The sequence below is a fragment of the Fukomys damarensis genome, unplaced genomic scaffold (assembly GCF_012274545.1).
Source record: "Fukomys damarensis isolate Sample0158 unplaced genomic scaffold, DMR_v1.0_HiC HiC_scaffold_24, whole genome shotgun sequence".
NCBI classification, from domain to species: Eukaryota; Metazoa; Chordata; class Mammalia; order Rodentia; family Bathyergidae; genus Fukomys; species Fukomys damarensis.
This window is the reverse complement of record NW_022900936.1, coordinates 70482543-70495070: the sequence shown is the minus strand read 5'-3', so window position 1 is coordinate 70495070 and position 12528 is coordinate 70482543. Positions and strand designations below refer to the sequence as shown.

The 12528-nt window shown below is 38.7% G+C and overlaps 1 pseudogene; it reads left to right on the top strand.

The window, feature by feature from the left end:
* Window positions 1-12150: 12150 nt before the first annotated feature.
* On the top strand, window positions 12151-12262 carry LOC117283290 (annotated as a pseudogene).
* The last annotated feature ends 266 nt before the right edge of the window (window positions 12263-12528 follow it).

The window sequence follows — 12528 nt, the reverse complement described above, 5'->3', positions numbered from 1 at the left end:
TTTTTCACAGACTTCTATTGTTGGGGTAGAAGGCCAACTACAGCGCTCTCTCCAGACTCCCTTACTGTCATACACAATTGGCAATTTTCCATTTCTTCATTCATTCCTAGTTCTCCCATCCTGTCCGGTCCCTTTATGGCCATGATATTGTGGCAGGTAGGACCATTTCTTTCTTATTGGATACTGGTGCCAGCTTCTCTGCACTACGAGAACACTGGGGGCCTACCTCCCTTTCTCAGACTTCTATTGTTGGGGTAGAAGGCCAACTACAGCGCTCTCTCCAGACTCCCTTACTGTCATACACAATTGGCAATTTTCCATTTCTTCATTCATTCCTAGTTCTCCCATCCTGTCCGGTCCCTTTATTGGGCCATGATATTTTATCCCAAATTGGAACAACCATTCATTTTTCTATGCCAAGCCCTTCCAGCACTCCGACAACTTCCCTCTGCCTGATACTATCTCAAGACCTCCAGTCCTCATCTTCCCAATCCAATTGGCCACTTAGCCCCTCTCTTGTTAATCCTCAAGTGTGGGATATTCACTCTCCCTCAATAGCCAAATATCCCCATCAGAATTCTCCTTAAAAATCCCTCACAATTCCCTAGCTTGGCACACTATCCCCTCCCCCACTCTAACTTAGAGGGACTAACTCCTATAGTACATGATCCCTTACAAAAGAGACTTCTGAGACATGCCAACTCTCCCTTTAACACTCCCATTAAAAAAAAAAAAAAGAAGAAGAAAACAAAACACTCTAGGCTTTAAGAGCCCCAAGGCCAACACTGTGTTATCAGCCTGATGCTACCTACAAAGGTCTGGAATCCAAAACAAAGCCAGAAAAACTGCAATTATATTTTACCCGACATCAAAAGAGATTTTACAAAAAAAAAATCAAATTAGAAATTTTAACTATTTATTAAATGTATCCTTGTTTCAATTTAAATTAAGTTTAATTGGTGTGCTTTAAACATTTCTTGTACACTGCAAATTCTTGAATTGTAATTATAGGGTTAACTTACACTTTTCTGTACTTTGTTGATAAAAACTCAAGCTTAATACTGTTCTATTGACAGCAAGTCAAATTTTAAGATATAACAATCTAAAAACAAAAAAAGGACACTTTAAGCTAAAGTTTGTTATAGAAGATTTATAATAAGTGAGACGGCAGAAAAAAATATTAAAAAAAACTATGGGTAAAAGAGATATACTTTTGATATGAAAGGATTTTGTATGCATGTCTTGTTAGAAATATATAAAGAAAGACATACAAGACCAGAAGGCTTAAATATGTAGAAAAGGTATGTGGAAATGATTTAACAGGAAAATATGTATGTTTGCTTGTTGGTTTCAAGTTTGTTACAGAAGGGTTACTTTTATAGTAACAGCTTTCATTCCTTTTGATTCTAATTCTATGACATCTGTTAATTGACCTGCAAAGGTTTTGACTAGTCATAACTAAAAGATTTTATAATTCAATTGGCCAAAACCATCTGGATACACTCTAGTTTAAATTGTCTTATATGTTTGTCTGTCTAAATGTTATCTGGTTTTATAGGTCAAATAAAAATTTAAAAAATAATTAAATATACACTTTTAAGTTTGGGTACACTCCTGTTGGTAAATAAAGAAGCAGCTGCTCAGAAAATTTATTCTGATCTTTATTCACTAATGGGAGCCCAGATAATTTTTATAACATTATAAAAAGATATACATTATTAAATATGTTATTATAACATGTTTATGATGGTTATCTTCAAAATATAATAGTTTCTGTATAAAGAAATTCATGTTGGTTATGACAATAACCTTTTGATCCATGTATTATCCCTTCTTTTCTGCTCCTCCTACTTAAGGTTACAGGTATATTTATAGGCCCATACACTTTCCTTAGATGGTACCGTATCAAAAGGTAATAACTTAAATATGTTTCTTGTTTTTTTGTTTTTGTCTCTATATATATATTTTTTAAAAGATGAATACATTTAACAATGGCTATTCTATACTATGATACACATCTAAGTTTGTTACCAAGATGTCATCATGGTCGTCATGCTAAAATATTATCATTATGTGTGACTCCTGATTACAAGTTTGTCTGTTAATATTCTACAAAAAATTAACTACTCAAACAACCATGACTGATGAAATAATAGCCCTCCAATTATATTTAAAATTCCAGGATACTTGCTATCTAGATAGTTAGGATAGTTAAACTCCTACTATACTACTGATGTCACTGATCTTCTCTTCTGGGTGTTCAACCACCAAAGTGCAGAGACCAACACTAAAAGGTAATTGGGCTAAGGAGATCACCAATATTTTGGCTCTGGCCCTCCAAGGTCATCAAAGATCCAAGGTATGAAGGAACCTTTTCTACAACACCTTACGTCTTTGGTAAGTCACCCAACCTCCTGAACAGGGAGATTGCTGGACACCAGAGGACAAATGTAATGTGTGCTAAAGGAGGGTCACCAGAAAAATCTTCCATGCTTTTACTAAAAGCACCATGGTCAAGCAAGACTGGGATCCATCCTAACAGCTGACACTGGGAGCTGAGAGGCTTTATTACATGGTTCCAAAATAATGCCTAAAGAGACTTAACTGACCTTGGCAGATAGAAAACAAGAAGTTCATATTGATTAAAACAGGTCTCACTCTAATATGGTCTTAAACACCCATCAGAAAAGAATAACCAAAAGAGACAATCAATAAACAGACACTAGTGACAGACTTTTGAGACCCATTCTCCTCCCAAATATTTCTCTTGATTAAGACACCCATTCCCTATAAAGGTTATAAATGTGTTAATATGGGTCTGTACTTTTTCTAGAGGGCCTGAGGCTTTCCCTTATAAAAACAGAGGGCTTCAGAAGTGTACAAGATTTTATTAAAAAAATTCCAAGGTTTGGTCTGCCTCTCTCCATAGACAATGACAATGGGCCAACATTTATAACAGGTTGTATAAGATCTAGCTAAACTGTTATACTGCTTATTGACCTCAGAGTTCTTATAAGGTTAAAAAATGATAAATTATACCCTTAAGGTAAACATTGTCAAATAACACCAGGTTATGAGTTGATCGGCTCCCTTTGACCTTCTTTTAAATAAAAGATACCCCAAGTCATACTGGGTTCTCCCCATATGAAATCTTGTTTGGAAGGCCACCCTGTACCTTAAAAGACTTTATATATGAAAAGAGCCATATATAAGACACTTATGGTTACTCCCACAGCTGTCAAGTTAACTAAAGTTCAGCTACCACCACTCTAAAATAAAACAGGTCTATCCAGAAAACTTCATAGACTTTGACTCCAGGAGACAATGCACTCAAAGCCCTGCTCTAAATTTAAATACTGTCCAGGATCCTTCACCATCATCCAGTCCTGAGTCAGATAAGCCAACCTATCTGTTTACCCTCTCATCCTCTCACAGGGTATTGTGACCCATTTCACGCTACAACAGCCATTGATATCCTAAGTCTTCTTATATTAGTACTTCTGGGACTTGTCCTTGGGATAGGATTGGCCACAGTATCTCCTCCCAATTATAATTTTACTTCCAGGTGTTTACTCTCATTGACCTATTACCTCATAATCTCATTCTTTGCCATTCTTAATTACTGGAAACAATAATGGTTCCTCTCCTTCTCCTGTTTTCTCTCCCAAACCTTACCCAAGCCAATAAGCCCCTGGTGTGTACCTTGACTCACTCCCAGCCTAACTCAGCCCTCCTTCAGATGCAGGTATGATCTCCTGAAATCACATTCCAGGCCACCTTATGCCAGCTCTTTGACCAAATCATCAAATTCCTGCTGCTCTTCAGACTGGCCCACAGCTGATTTCTGCTGCCCTTTCCATATGTACCTATACAGTTGACCCCTGTGTTCTCCATCTTATTCAATCCCAGGTCAGTCACCTCTCCACTCAAGTCTCCTGACAGATGACTCACCAGATGATACTTCAGGCCAGAGACCCCAGTGAGACCACCGTGTTACATGACAACCAACCAACTAACCATAGCTCAGATCTCGGCTCAATTTAAGCATTTTCTAAATAATCTTTGGACTAATATTTTCTGGTTTGCTCCCCACCCTCCTCCTATTACCTACATAGCTGACTGGATCACTAATACACAGCTCCAAAATACTTTATCAGATTTCACCCTGTCTGAAGTCACAATCTTTACCGTTATACTTGTTCTTAATAACCCTCCAACCAGTGCACAGCCTCATACAAATTATCTTCTACTCTCCCCTCCCTCATGAACTGATTTGTGTGCTTGCACTTTTCTCAGGAAGCCCTACCAACAATTCCAATGATAATGCTGCTGCTGTCAACAATTCCATGTTCATAAAGGACAACTCAGCCGGCCAACCTCCATGCCTGCCCCCTAGGTTGATTCATCCCCCCAATTCAGCAGGAAGTAGATACAGAAGACAGACTCTCTGCCCCTTTTTCCGCCTGCCATGGACATGTTGGCTGTCTATTGTCATCCAAAATCAAAGAGTGGGGAATGTTAGGGAATTGATCATGTTAAAGTATGCTGTGACGCTGCCTCACAGGCTGCATTCTCCTGGTACATCTTGGCTCCTAAAATGACCTCATGCCCTTATCTTTGGTTCCCCCTCCAAGGCCACAGTGGTCCAGGAAAGTTGAAACCTGTTTCTGCAGGACTGGGCCCATAAAAGCAATCTGGCCTGTGATAGGTTAAAAGTAACTCACTCCTCCTAAATAAGCAATAGCCCACCCCCAAACTGATAAAAGGACCTTCCTTTCTTTGTTCTCTTCTCTCTCTCCTTCTGCTTCTTCCTCTCTCTCTCTCTCTCTCTCTCTCTCTCTCTCTCTCTCTCTCTCTGTCTCTCTCTCTGCCTTCCTGCCTCCTGCTCACCTCCCTACAATAAAGATCTCCTGCCGGACCTCTCGGTGCGTGAGTGGCCTAATTGGGAAGGGGCACCCGAAAGGGCACGCGAACCCCCCTTTCAATCTCCATATTGATTTCCACAGTGGTTGCACAAGTCTGCACTCCCACCAACAGTGGAGAAGGGTTCTTTCTTCCACACACCCACCAGCATTTGCTATTGGTTGATTTCTTGATAGCAGCCATTCTTTCTGGAGTGGGATGGAATCTCAGTGTTGTTTTCATCTGCATCTCTCTAACGACCAGTGACATTGAACATTTTTTCATGTTTATTTGCTGTTTTTACTTGTTTGAGAAATGTCTGTTCATTTCAGAGTCCCCTTTGAATCCAGTCTTTATGTTTGGGGGGATCTGATTTTTTTCAGTTTTTCATATATTCTAGATAGTAGAACTTTGTCTGAGGAACAATGGGTTGTCTCTTAGCTCTGCTTGTGATTTCTCTGGCCAGTGCAAAAGCTTTTTAAAAAGATTAGATCCCAGTTGTTGATTCTTTGTGCTAGTTTCCATGCTACTGAGTATTTGTTCATAAAGTCTTTTCCTATATCAGTGTCTTCGAGAGTTCTAATTTATCTTCCATCAAGTTTAGTGTTTCTGTTTTAATATTTATATCTTTAATCAATTTGGATTTTAGTTTAGTGCATGGTGAAAGATAGGGGTCTAGTTTTAATCATTGGCAGGTTGAAATCCAGTTTTTCCAACACCATTTATTGAAGAGAAGAGGCTATCATTCCTCCACGGAGGATGGTTGGCTCTTTTGTCAAAGTTGAGGTAGCTGAGCCGAGCATGGTGGCACATACCTGTAATCCCAGCACTCAGGAGTATGAGGCAGGAGGATCACTGTGAATTTGAGACCAGCCTGGGCTACATAGTGAGTTCCAGGTCAGTCTCAACTACATAGTGAGACCCTGTCTCAAAAAACAAACAAACAAACAAACAAAGTTGAGGTAGCTGAGTACATCTGGAGTTGTTTCTACATCTTCTAATCTATTCCATGGATCCTCAGGTCTGTTTCTTTGCCAGTACCATGCTGTTTTTATCACAGTGGATTTATAGTATAGTTTAAAATTGGGGATTGTGATACCCCTTGCCGTGTCTCTGTTGCCTAGAATTGCTTTAGCTATTCTATGTCTCTTCTATTTCCAAATGAATTTTTGGATTGTTTTCTATAGTTCTGTGAAACATACTTTTGGGATTTCAATGGAAATTGCATTGAATCTGCGTAGCAATTTCAGAAGTATGGCCATTTTCACTATATTGGTTCTTCCTACCCAGGAGCAAGGGATGTCTTTCCATTTGCTTATATCCTCTTCAATCTCTTTTTTCAGAGGGTTGTTGTTCTCAATGTAGAGGTCTTATGCTTCCCTTGTTAGACTGATTCCTAGATATTTCATTTTTTTGCATGCTATTGTGAAAGTAATTATTTACCTAATTTCTCTCTCACTGAGTCTGTTATTTGTGTACAAGAAGGCTATTGATTTTTGAGTGATGATCTTGTATCCAACTGCTCTTCTGAAAGTGTCAATTAAGTCTAGAAGTCTTTTGGCAATTTTTTGTGTCTTCTATGTAGAGCATCATATCATCAGCAAATAATGACAGTTTAACTTCTTCCTTTCCTATCTTTATTGCTTTAATTTCTTTCTCATGTCTAATTGCTGTGGCTAATGTTTTCAGAACTATATTGAACAGGAGTGTTAATAGTGGACATCCTTGTCTTGTTCCTGATTTTAGCGTGAATGTTTTCAGTTTATGGCTGTTTAATATGATGTTAGCTGTTGGTTTTTCATAGATAGCCTTCATCAAGTTGAGATAAAGACCATCTATTCCAATTTTCTGCTGAGTTTTTATTATGAATGTGTGTTGAATTACATTAAATGCTTTTTCTGCATCTGTTGAGATGATCATAAGCTTTTTGTCCTTGACTCTGTTAATATAGTATATTACATTTATGTATGTTGAACCATCCTTGCATCCCTGGAATAAATCCGACTTGGTCAGGGTGTATGATCTTCTTGATGATCTTCTGTACTCCTCTTGCCAGTATCATATTGAGGATTTTTGTGTCTATGTTCATTAGGAAGATTGGTCTGTATTTCTCTGTTTTGGTTGAGTCTTTTCCTGGTTTTAGAATCAAAGTAACATTTGCTTCCAGGAATGGATTTGAAAGTATTGCTTCTCTTCCAGTTTCATTAAAAAGTTTAAAGAGTAGTGGCAATAGTTCTTCTCTAAATATTTTGTAGAATTCAGCAGTGAAGCCATCAGGACCCGGGCTTTTCTTTGTTGGTAAATTTTTAATTACATTTTCAATTTCATTGATTGAAATTCAGGTTTTAGAATTTTTATATCTTCTTTGTTAAACTTTGGTAATTTGAATGTATCTAAAAATCTGTCCATTTCTTCTGTGTTCTCCATTTTATTAGAGTACAGATTTTCAAAGTCGGTATTGATGATCCTCTGGACTTCTGCTAGATTTGTTGTGATTTCACTATGTTTATTCATAATTACATGAATTTGAGCCTTTTCTTTCCTTTTTAGGATAAGGTTGGGTAAGGGTTTATCAATTTTATTTATTTTTTTGAAAAACTAACTCTTGAAGTCGTTGAGTTTTTGTATCATTCTCTCAGTCTCCATTGCATTGATTTCTGCTCTGATCTTTATACTTTCCTCCCTTGCACAAGCTTTGAGTTTGTCTTGCTTTTTTTTTTAGGAGCTTTAGATTCAGCATTAGGTTGTTTATTTGATCTCACTCTGTTTTCCTAGTATGGTCATTCACCGCTATGAATTTCCCACATAGAACTACTTTCATTGTGTCGCATAGATTCCTGTATGTTGTATTGGCATTATCATTAATTTGTAAAAATTGTCTAATTTCATGTTTCTTTTCTCTGCCCTGTAGTTTTTCCCTTGATATGCTGTGTATTTTTCCACTGTACAGTAGGTGAACATTTGTATTGCTTCTGGTTTGGTCTATTGTGTATAACATCTTTGTGAATGTTTGTCAACACACGTCTTGGTGCATGGACAGAGTTATACAATATGCACATCTTTCACCTGATCAGACCAGGCTATTTTCCATAGTATTGCACCCATTTACAATCCCCAGCTGTGTGAGGCTTTCTGTTATTCTATGATCTTGGCAGCACTTGGTTTTGATAGACCTTTGACAGTTTGCCCATATTGTTATAGGGTAGTTTGTTTAGAAATGGCCCACCTGCAAAAGTATTGCAGGTCCTTCTTGCCTTGAACAAAGAATTGGGTGAGACAAGCCAAAAAAAAGGCCCCAAAAATTTATTTGAAAAGTGGGGGGTGAATGAGTATGGAAGAAACCAGATTTGCAGAGCAAACTTGGGGTGAACAAAGAGAAAAGGAGGGTAAAAGTAAAAATAAAATTACATGCTGCACCTGAAAAATGTGGTGGGGGCTGTTGTGGGAACTCTTGATAGAGACTCCCCTTGGCATCTGGCTTTCTTTTATACCATCCCACATCTGCAGGAACTCATGAGAAACTCTACATCTGGGACCCTGGCATTGCCCTGGGGTCTTGTAATTGACAGGTCCAGCTCATTTCCCCTGCCAGCTTCACCATGCCCTATCTTCTGTATCAATATGGTGAATATGAAAAAAATATATTGGATATTTCTCTGATGTTTGTTGACGTTGCACTTGTTTTTGAATATGAGGTCATAAGCATTTACTTTTTTCCAAAATACCTGTACTTTTGTCTTGTTCTTTGAAAAATAAATAGGTGGTGTTTGTATGTGATGAGAACTGTTTTGAGGGATTGGTGCATGCAGTTCTGGAGGCTGAGAAGCCCCCTGGTCTGCCACCTGCAAACTGGAGACCCAGGAAAGTTATGTCTTGGAATCTGCTTGTGAAAGCCTGAGAACTGGAGAGTCAGTGTGAAGCAGTCACAGGGCAAGCTTCCACCCTCCACCCAGGTCACTGATCCACATTCAGGTGGGGCCTCTGCCCTCAGTTTGCTGTCCCACATGTCAGTCATCTCTGGAAATACCCTCACAGACACACCTGGAAGTGTACTGTACCAATTTCCTAGGTGTTTCTCAGTGCAATCAAGATCAATGTTATTCATGTCTGGTTCCTCTAATGCCAGCACCTTGGAACATAGTAAATGCTAGCACAGTTGGCTGAGTCATGGAAGCTTTCTCATGGCACTAAATAGTTTTGATTTTATAGGTTCTTGTCTCCATAGAACTTTTCAAGGCCAGGGTCTATATCTGGTTACTCTCTTCATCCTGCTAGGACACAACCGAGACCCTGATTTAGAGCCCTGTTCACTGACTGAGTAAGTCCTTGCTCTCCTTGGTAAAGCTGTCCTATCTGCTTCTAGGAGTAATCATTCCTTCTTTAAGGTCCCCTTTGCAGAAAGAGGATCGCTTCACATTTGCTTTTGGGCTAAGGATAAAAGAATTTGTTCCTTTGCTTCAGAAAAGTTTTGAAAAGTGATTTTTTTTCAATAATCTGGGCTTGCATGGGCAGGGATGAATGTTGGACAAAGCAGCCATAAAGAGCATTTCTGTCTGACACAGGCAGAAATTCAGACAGGGCAATAAGCCAGAGAACCAGCCTCCAACAGGTCTTTCCAAACCCTCACACTGCACAGCCATATGCAGGCATGGTGGAGGGAGGAAGAGAAACATGTCAGTCTCATTGCTGATCTGTAGAACTTATTTTTTACCTAAAATCTACATTTGACATGTTAAACAGCACCACAGGTCATCTGTTCACTCATCCATGTGTCCATCCAGTCATTCACCTGGTGTCCTTCCTATGTGGCAGGTGTTGTGCCAAGCACTAAAGGATTCAAGGATAAAGAAATGCCCTTCCAGTCCTTGGGGAGCTCACACAAGCACAAGGAACTTGGTTATGTAGGCTGTCCAGGACTGTGTGGTGAGTGTGGTAGGGTAGGCACACTAGCAGGGGCTGGGGGATTAAAAGAGTACAGGGACATTGAGGGAATACTGTGTAGAGTAGTAGAGGACACTAATGTGGTGCAGAAGCTCACAACTGAAGTTGGAGACTGGAGCCTGGTAAGGTTGGGAGTGGTGATTAGCATGACTGAAATTTGAGGACAGGATGGAGGACAGAGAGGAGGAGGGAGGAGGCCAGAAACATGGGCAGGGACCAGGTTCTTAAGGCACTTAATTCACGTGAGAAGCTATGGCATCAGAAGTCAGAGAGGGAAAAATACAGTCCTATTTATAGGCAAGAAAGATACAAATGGAGAGACTAGATAGGAGGAGGAAGACAAATGAATATATGAGCTTTGCCTTGAAGGATAGGAAGAATCAACAGCATAAATATCCACAAGAGGGAGAGAAAAGTCCCACATTAACAAAATGAGAAGTGAAAAGGCAAAAAGCACAATGGAAACCACTGAAATCTGAAAGATCAGTAGCAACTACTTTGAAAACTGTACTCCAACAACTTGGAGAATCTTGAAGAAATGGACAGATTTCTAGTCATGCATAAATTACCAAAATTGAACCAAGAAGAAACAAAAGTGCTGAACAATCTAATAACAGGCAATGATATTGAAGCAGTAATAAAAAACTTGCCAACTAAGAAAAGCCCAAGACCTGATTGGAGTCACAGCTGAATTCTACAAGAACTTCTAGAAGAATAGACACCAACACCCCGCAAGATCTTTAATGAAACTGAAAGAGAAGGAGGATTTCCAAAGTCATTCCTGGAAGCTACCATTGCCCTGGTTCTAAATCCAGATAAGGACTGAACTAAAAAAGAAAACTATGGGCCCATCTCTTTCATGAGCATTGATGCAAGCATCCTTAACAAAATACTGGCAAACAGAATGCAGTGACTCATCAAAATGATCATACATCATGACCAGTAGATACAGAAAAAGCCTCTGACAAAATACAACACCCACTCATGATAAAAACCCTAAAAAATAGGTATATAAGGATTTTATCTCACTCTGATAAAAGCCACTTATGACAAACCTACTGCTGACATCATATGTAGTGGGTAAAAAAATGAAAGCTTTTCTGCTAAAATTGGGAATAAGACAAGTACATCCCCTGTCACCATTCCTATTCAACAGTATCCTCAAAACATTAGCCAGAGCAAATAGGCAAGAAAGAAAAAGGACTTGTATAAGAAAGGAAAAAAATCAAATCATCACTATTTGCAAATAACATCTTTAATGTAGAAGGCTCAAAGACATAGAATTGATAACAAAATTCAACAATGTAGCAGGACACAAAATCAATGCACAAAAATCAGTAATGTTCTTATACATGAATAACCCACTAAGAAAGTAATTAGGAAAAAATATTATTCACTATAACAGCAAGAAATTAAATACCTAGGAATTCACCTAACCAAGTAAGTAAGAGACCTCTACAATGAAAACTAAGTACTCTGAAAAAGGAGAGCATGAGGGTATCAGAAAATGGAAGGATATACACTGCTCTCAGATGGCAGAATACATATAGTTAAAATGGCATATTCCCCAAGTTGATATATAGATCTAATGCAATCTCAGTCAAAATTCCAATAGCATTCCTCATTGAACTAGAGAAAACAATTTGAAAAATTCACATGGAACCAGAAGAGACCTAGAATAGCAAAAGCAATCCTGGGTAAGGAGAACAAAGCAGGAGGCATCACAATCCTGGATTTCAAGTTATATTATTACAGCTACAGTGACAAAAACAACATGATTCTGGCACAAAAACAAATGCATAGACCAATAGAATAAAATAGAAGATGCAGAAATCACCACAGGCACATTCAGCTACTTACTGTTTGACAAAGGGGCCAAAAACATATACTGGAGGAAGATAGCCTCTATAGAAATGGGTGCTGAGAAAACTGGCTGTCTGCACACAAAAGATTAAAACTAGGCTCATATGTCTTACCGTGTACTAAGCTAAAATCAAACTGGTACAAAGATATAATACTTAACCCAATTGAAGATATGGTAGGTAAAACTCTTGAAGATATAGGCACAGGCAAGGATTTTCTGAACAGAACCCCCACAGCACAAGAAATGACATCAAGAATCAACCAATGGGATTATATCAAGTTTCCTGAACAGCAAAGGAAACAGTCAACAGAATGAAGAGAAAATCTACAGAATGGGAAACATTTTGCCAGCCATACCTTGAACAGAGGGTTAAGATCTAGAATATACTCACAAAATAATTAGAACCCCCAGAATAAAAGACCCAACCTAAAACTGGACAACTGATCGCTTCTTGGCCTTTTGGCTAAGATCAACTGTAGTAAATGTTCTTATCAGTTTAATATCTGATATGTCCTCTATCCAAACATAGACAACTGAAATCAATAGGTACTTCTTAGAAGTAAAAATGGCCAATGAACACAAGAAAGCATTCAACATCACTGGTCATTAGAGAAATGCAAAACTGAAACAACAGTGAGATTCCATCTCACTCCAGAGAAAATGGCCATCATCAAGAAAGCAAATAATAACAAATGCTGGAGAGACTGTGGGGGGAAAGGAACCCTCTCCATTGTTGGTGGGAGTGCAGACTGGCACTACCTTTATGGAAATCAGTATGGAGATTCCTCAAAAAACTAAAACTAGAAATTCCATTTGACCCA